This window comes from Xenopus tropicalis, chromosome 7 (genome assembly GCF_000004195.4).
Source record: "Xenopus tropicalis strain Nigerian chromosome 7, UCB_Xtro_10.0, whole genome shotgun sequence".
In the NCBI taxonomy this organism is placed as follows: Eukaryota; Metazoa; Chordata; class Amphibia; order Anura; family Pipidae; genus Xenopus; species Xenopus tropicalis.
In genome coordinates, this window is record NC_030683.2 from 32,581,272 (window position 1) to 32,589,085 (window position 7,814).

Consider the following 7,814-nt stretch of genomic DNA (forward strand, 5'->3'; position numbering starts at 1 on the left):
CTTACAGCTTTGAAGCTATGATACAATATGATGATTGTTGGATGCCCAAAAGTGGGCAGACCTGTGAACAGCCAATGAGATTTTACCTATTGACCTGACGAAAATTCAACCTGCTGCCATTCTCACTGTAATAACACCGGGGTCCCAAAACTTTGCAGATTTATGTTTTTCGCGGGACAGTCCCGATTTTTATGGCGCATCCCGCTGTTCCGGATAGTTCCATGAATTCATTGAACTATCCAGCACAGCGGGATGCGCTGGCTGGAGCCGGACGTTCCGACTTCTCCTGTGGTTTCTCTCCTTATTCGGCTCCTTATATAGCGCGACAGGCCCTTTTATAAGGTTGTGCCCCTGGGTACGTGTGACGTCATTACGCACGGGCGCAACCTTATAAAAGGGCCTGTCGCCGCCGCACAAGAAGAGAAGACGAAGGCAGAGCCCTATGGGGGGTACATGACCCCATTACAGACTCTTAAACAAACTCTTGAAACCTGAAAATGGTAATAATGCTCTGATCTGCTCTCCAAAAAGGGCCCACCCAAACCCATTCCCACCTAAACCCATTTCCACCCAAACCCATTCCCACCTAAACCCATTTCCACCAAAACCCATTCCCACCAAAACCCATTCCCACCTAAACCCATTCCCACCTAAACCCATTTGCACCCAAATCCATTCCCCAGCTGACTATAGGTGCTTCCCCCTGACCTCCCTCTGATCACAGCTACAAGGTACAAGGGGTTGCAAAGTCAACATGTTGAGGACTTCAAGAATGGGGCAAAGGGCCCCGGCATGTGTGAGTGTCCCTGAGGTGGCACTCTGCATTTACACATATCCAGATTTGCTTTTTGGCAATTACCATACTGTCAGGAAAAATCAATCAATGTTCAGATGTCCTTTACAAACACGCAAGAAGCTTGTATCAGTCTAAAACCAATTTAAATGGCAACGGTCTAGTTATAAAAATATTCAGGAATAAAAGTGAATAATAAACATGGATGACGAGTGCAACTGCTGATAGAAGGTTACCACACCAGGGTTATGAACTGGGAAGACAGCATTTGCTGTTACATCATAAACTGAATAATTCAAGTAAACATAGTTACAAGGCAGGGGAGGAGAATGGAACATTATCCTTCGGTTTCTGAATGTTTTTAATGCTTTGAATGTTTGGTTCCTTGAATGTGTGTTGATTTATTGGTTTGTTTGTTGAATGTTTGTTTTTTGTAAAAACGAAATGTTTGATGATGGAAGATGTAAATCTTGGCAGGGCTGGGGGACACAACATCACTTGGAGGGCACGAATTGCAGTCCCAGGGCATCAAGTTCCACAGCTCCACTGCAGGTCAACTAAAAGAAATAGAAGGGAACTTCAATAACGTATTACAGATCTTTTGTTTTTGTATTAATGCCATGGTTATGTAAAGAAGATATTGTTTAAAGGGACAGCAGATGGGCAGTAACCTCTGCGTGTGTGTGGACATTTTGGTTAAGGGCATTCCTACAGTTTTGCCATTTGTCTATGATTCATTATCCTGTTCCTGCTGAGAGCGAGTGCGGAGCAGGCCAGTCTTACCTGCCATGTTATATTAAATTCACCAGAAGTTACTGTGCTTCCCCTGTACTAACACAGCAGAACCATTTAACCCACCAGTTAAAGGTATATTACACTATACTTTACCATACACATTACTACCTGCTGAGCTCTGTAAAGAAAATACCCATAATGCCTCGCTGCTGCACCAAGACCAAGACCGGTGTACATGCAGTCCATGCTTACCTTTCCTTCTCCTTTAAAAAAGCTGAGGTTTCTGTGTGACATTTTGAAAAATTTTGAGTTTTTTACTTTTCTGCTACTTTTTCCCACATTTTTTTCCCATTTCAGTTAAGACTTTTAAGTAAATGTCAGACATTTGTGGAAATGAGTTTATTTGAATTTGTTAGAGTTAGGGAGAAATGTTAGAGTTAGAGTAAAAGAGTTTTAGTAAAAGTGGCCCATACAGTTTTGGGGGGGAGGGGGGGGTTGTGGCTTAGGGACAAAATGCACCTTGAGCTGTTGAAGTCGACTTCAGGTTCCCCTTTGAAGCTGCAGTCACCACTCCAATTCTAAATGGAGCTAACCCTTCATATAGATATAATAGTGATACCACACACCATGTAATGCATGTTCAGTAGCATCCCAGTAGCAAATATGATATTTCTGCACTGTGTTTGACAAAAGTCTGTTGCACTTACAAGGAGGGTCACTTGTCTAAAGCCCCTCGCATTCTCACATTCTCATTCATGGGCAGTTAATAATAAGTGGATGAAAGCAATGCTGGAGCACTTGGGGGTTTTGTTTTCCTTACATTTGATTCCTACTGAAAAGTTCATCCCACTTGTCCTGACCCGGTATCTTGTGCAGCTCTGAGAAACCCCCTGAGGTATCAGAGTCCATAATAAAAGCGTAAAGTGATATGGAAGAAGTACAATGAGATGGACGTTGCCGCCATTATGGCACACACACCGGATCATGTTGCACATTGTGGGAATTTAGACTTCAGTCGGGAGCAGTGCTTGGCTGCAATATGCAGTGTTGGAAATCCCATGTGTAAGGTCCAGTTTATGAATGGATTTTAATGGCTGGCCACATCTCCTTAATACCTTAATACCTGTTATAGATTTTAATTTGAGATTAAAATTCCATTGTGCATTTTTTTCAATACCATAGCCCCAGGAGGTGTCTGCATTGTACAGTATAATTGTCACATACAGAACATGTCTCTTGTTGCTTCAGACTTTGTAAAGGTTGAGGCTTAAGCGGAGATTTTCCCTCCTCAATTCGTAATGGGGTTCCAGTTAGGGTAAAGTTACATTGGGAGTGCTTAAAGGGGTTGTTCAGCTTTAAATTAACTATTAAATATAGAGAGTGCTATTAGCAGATATAGAGAGTGCTATTCTAAAACATTTGCAATAGGTCTTCATTTTTTATTACTTGTGTTTTTTGAATTGTTTATCTTGGAATTTGAACTGCTATATCAGCAGCGTAACTATTCTGCGCTGGACCCCCCTTCAAAAAAATCTTCATATGGGCTTGGCGCAGAGTAGCAAACTCTAGGAGCCCCCTTCCCCCTCCTGCTCTGTTGTGCCCCCTGCGTTGCTTATAAATCCCCGCTAGCCGCCCGCTCTCCTATCTAAGAGCCGATGGGGAGCAGGGATTTACAAGCAACTATAGAGGAAGCAGACCCTGCATCCCCTATTGTTTCTCCACTGTGCTATATGGTTGCTGGGGTCCAAATTCACTGACTACACCCCTGATTTAGAGTTTGCACAACCTTTAGAGAGCACCAGGAATTTTAATGGCTGGAAGTTTGCATCTGGGTGAAGGGCTGTGTGCCAAGTCAGTAGTTAGACACAAGCCATTCTACTGCTTTTTGCTCACTGGTAGCTGCAGTGGCATAGCCATTAAATAAACTGCTGCTAATAACAGCACATAACTTTCACAAAGAAAATAGGCCCAGTGAAAAGGAGCACATTCTACCAGTTCTTCACCAAGCTTTGTTCAGCACATTCTGACTTTGGCCCCTCTGAGTTGTATCTCCTTGCTTCCCCTGTTGCTGCCTTTGTGTGCATGGAACACTGTTGGTAATAAAAGCATTAATGATGATAGTAGTTAATGAGAAAACAGTAAGTAAATAGTTATTACAACAACTTAACAACTGAAATAGCAAAATTGAAACCACATTTAAGAACAGAGTGTGGCAGGGTGCACAGAATATGTTTAGAATTATCACCCAAATTCGCACGTGTACAAATAACTTTGCTGAAGAAGTGGCCCCGTTATACAGTATATTGTGTGAGAAGCTGCTAGCAGTCCCAAACTGGTGCTGCATAATTATACATTCACCCCATCATTTTCCAGTTCCGTTAACGTTCTATACACGTAGCCAGTGCAGAGTCGCATTCCCCACCCCCTGACGTGAGCCATTAATTAAGGTTCTCAAATGAACAACAGCTATACAATAGATCATTGAGGTTAATGGACTCGCTCGTTGAACATTTACTGGAGCTGGAATCCGGCTGCCATATTTGTGCCGCCTTCAATAAGCTCATATATAATTTAAAAAATAAAATTGCATTCATGGGTTTATGGCTATACAACATCCAGCTTTGTTCGCAATGGACTACTTTAAGGGACTACGGGAACGCTGCTTGAATAGCTGTTTTCATTCTCAAGATCCTATACCATGGTGTATTTCCATATTTTAAAAATAATTTATGCTTATGTATTGTTGTTGTGCACTGTGATTGTTTCCCAGAATGCCCCATTTTCACCTAAATTCCAGTGTCATTGAGTTTGCCAGAAGTCTGGGAAAAACTGGAAAAAACTTAAAAGCTGCAGAGGAAAAGTGTTACAAAAAATAAACACACAACATTCTAATTTATGTCTAGTTAGTTTAAAGAAATACTGTCATGGGAAAACATGTTTTTAATGAGTTAATAGAGTTTCTCCAGCAGAATCCTGCATTGAATTATGTTTTTCAAAAACACTGATTTTTTTATTTAATTTGGAAATTTCACATGGGACTAGCCATATTCTTCATTTCCCGGGGTGCCACAGTCATGTGACCTGTGCTCTGATAAACTTCAGTCACACTTTACTGCTGCGCTGCAAGTTGGAGTGATATCTCCCCACTTCCAGCAGCCGATCAGCAGAACAATGGGAAGGGAGCAAGATAGCAGCTCCCAGTAAGTATCAGAATATCACTCAATAGTAAGAAATCCAAGTCCGGCTTGGGACTCCTCCAGTTACATGGGAGTAGGAGAAACAATAGCTTACCTGAAAGCAGTTCTAATGTGTAGCGCTGGCTCCTTCTGAAAGCTCAGACTCAGGCACAATGCACTGAGATGGCGCCTACACACTGATATTACAGCTAAAAAAATACATTTGTTGGTTCAAAAATCAAATTTTTTTTTTTTTTTTTGAACTATGTTTTTATTTATTTTTAAAGAAAAACAGGGTAAGACATTGTCAAGTCAAGATGACGATACAGTATCCCTTTTTTAGGGTTTAGTAAGTACATATATTCAAAATTTTCATAATAAGTGTATACAGTAAATAGTGCAAGAGTATCTTATGCATATCTTAGTATTTGTATTTGTTTTAGCTTTTGTTTTTGCTTTTGCCATGAGTTCCGCATAGTTTTCTATCCTGGATCTAATAGGTAGACTTATTTAACTATTAGGTTCTGAAAGTTCTGGTTGCTGCCCTGTGCTCGTACTGCATTTCAAGCCATGTCTATGTGATTTTGTAGCTGTCCGTAGTATGAGTCCCATAGGACAAAAATCAAATTTTAAATGGTAAAGTGAATTATTTGCTATGTAAACAGTGTAATTTAGAAATAAAATGTATCCCATAAAAATCATGACAGAATCCCTTTAAGGGGAAAGGAAAGCCCTGGAGTTATATATGCAGGGGCTGCATGTCAAAGGATCTGAATGACCAGCAGCCAGATTACACTGGTTTATCTTTAGAGATTGGCAGAATCAGATGTAGCTCTAATTGGGTGAGAAGCAATGATTCAAGGCGGGGGAAAGCTGGACCGAAGGTAGAGAAGGATGTGATGTCACGAGAGAAGCAGTTCACTTCTGAGCAGGTAGGAACATCCCACCCACCCTCCCCTCTTTTTTGCAATTTTTGTGAAATGGCAGGAGTTTCTTTTCTTTATGTTCTCATATTATATTATTAATAACCGAATGTAGATGTTTTCCTGTATGCACTGTTGTATTGTGGTTTCTGTAAAGTTATACAGTATAAACGTGAGAGTCTTCATGGTATCATTCATGTTAAATGAATGTCAAATCCTTGATCCAGGGAATGTTTCCGATCACCATTGGGGTCAGGAAGGAATTTTTTTCCCTCTTGAGGCATAATTGGCGCAGGGTTTTTTGCCTTCCCCTGGATCATAACAGTGTATATATGATAATGTATTTGAAGTTTTATTTGTCACAGCAGCGGTAGGACCTTGCCAAAGTACTGCACAGGTAATTTTAGAAGAGGGAGAAAGGAGGTTCTCTCCTGTGACTACATGGTGGATTTGTTTTTACAGACGCTACTACTGCTTGTGCTAGGTGACAGCCTGCTTGGATTTCCTGTCAACGAGACACTGCAGATTCAGGACCGGCAGCAGGGCTGCTGAACGTCTCTCATTGTGGGTGATGCAGCTCCTGCTGGTGGCAGAGTTTGGTGCCATCCTCTCTGTAGGTAGGGGCAGCCTAATACTTAGTGGTGGATATTATGACATACTGTCAAGTCTTCAGTGAGGAACGGCAAAGCCTAGTAGCGATCTCTTATGGAATTCTGGCTTTGAATATTGCCTTGGGGTGAGGCTGGCAAGGTCCTATTTATTTGATAAAATGTGAATAAATGCTGCGGCCATTTTACCCATTTCTGGCTCCTGGTGTTTCATTAAGGTATGTAACAATGGGGTTAAGAGGGATGGTTGAATGTGAAAGGTCAACTGAGGAGTCCCCTTATCAAACATTCTTTTTGTATAATGCTTGAGACAATGTTCAGGCTCCTATTTTTCCTGCTGTGTAGACATTACAGCTTCAGTTTTGGCACCTGAGCTACATTATAGGGAATTCAAGGGGGTTGTTCACCTTTATATTAACTTTTAGTATGACATAGGCAGTGATATGCTGAGATAATTTGCAAATGGCCTTCATTTTTTTTTCAGTTACAGTTACTTTACATTTTGTTCAGCAGCTCTCCAATTTGGAGTTTCAGCAGCTGTCTGATTTGCTAGGGTCTTGTTTACCTTAGCAACCATGCAGTGGGTTGAATTAGAGACTGGAATATGAATAGGAGAATGGCTGAATAAAAAGATATGGGATACAAAACAACAATAATAATAACACTGTAAGCTCACAGAGCAATAGTTTTTAGCTGCCGTGGTCAGTGACTCCCATGAGAAGTGGAAGGCAAATCATTTAAAAACTATGAAAAAAAAGAAGACCAATTGCAACGTTGTTAGGAATAGGATATTCTATAACCTATTTAAAATTAATGTAAAGGTTTCCCAAAAAAAACAATCATTTACACTGGAATCAAAAAGCCACTGAAAATACCGGTCTAAGTCAGTTTCTGGTTACTGTGTCCAGGAATAACATTCTGTACTGAAAGGAAGCTGACAATGGCCAATAATATGAGAAGAAAAATATCAATATCTATGGCAGAGTTCAGTAGTGAAAAGGAAATCCATTCTCTGACGCAACCAAGAAGCCGCATAGTCAAGGATAATCCCCATTGTACAGCAATGTGTTGCTTTTAAGATTGAAGCACAGGCATCACAACAAAGCAACTCTCCTGTTTCTTACAGTACTTAGAAATTATAATAATGCATATTCTTCCTTATTAATATAAGCAAAGTTCCAAGATTTGCCTGAGGTCTAGTATCCCATAGCAACCAATTGAATGTTTTCTTTTCAGACAAATAAAGGTTACTTCCTGCTTGGTTGGTTAAAAACAATGCTTCCTAAGGTAATAGGTGCAATATAAGTATTAAAACCAGGCACAGGTGCTTTCTATAAAGTGTTGAAACTCTTGCAAATTTGTCTTTGTGCGTAATGTTGCATCAGCAAATAGTAAGTAAGATCCACAGCATAAAGGGCAGGTAGCCAATAAAAACACCTCTAGCCAGAGAGAAAGCTTGAGCCTATAAGCAATATAAGTCCTGGATACCCAGGAGGCAATTCCTGACCCCAACCCTATCTAGACAGCTACATTTGGGGAATTTCTGTAGTACAGGTATGGGATCTGTTATCCGGAAACC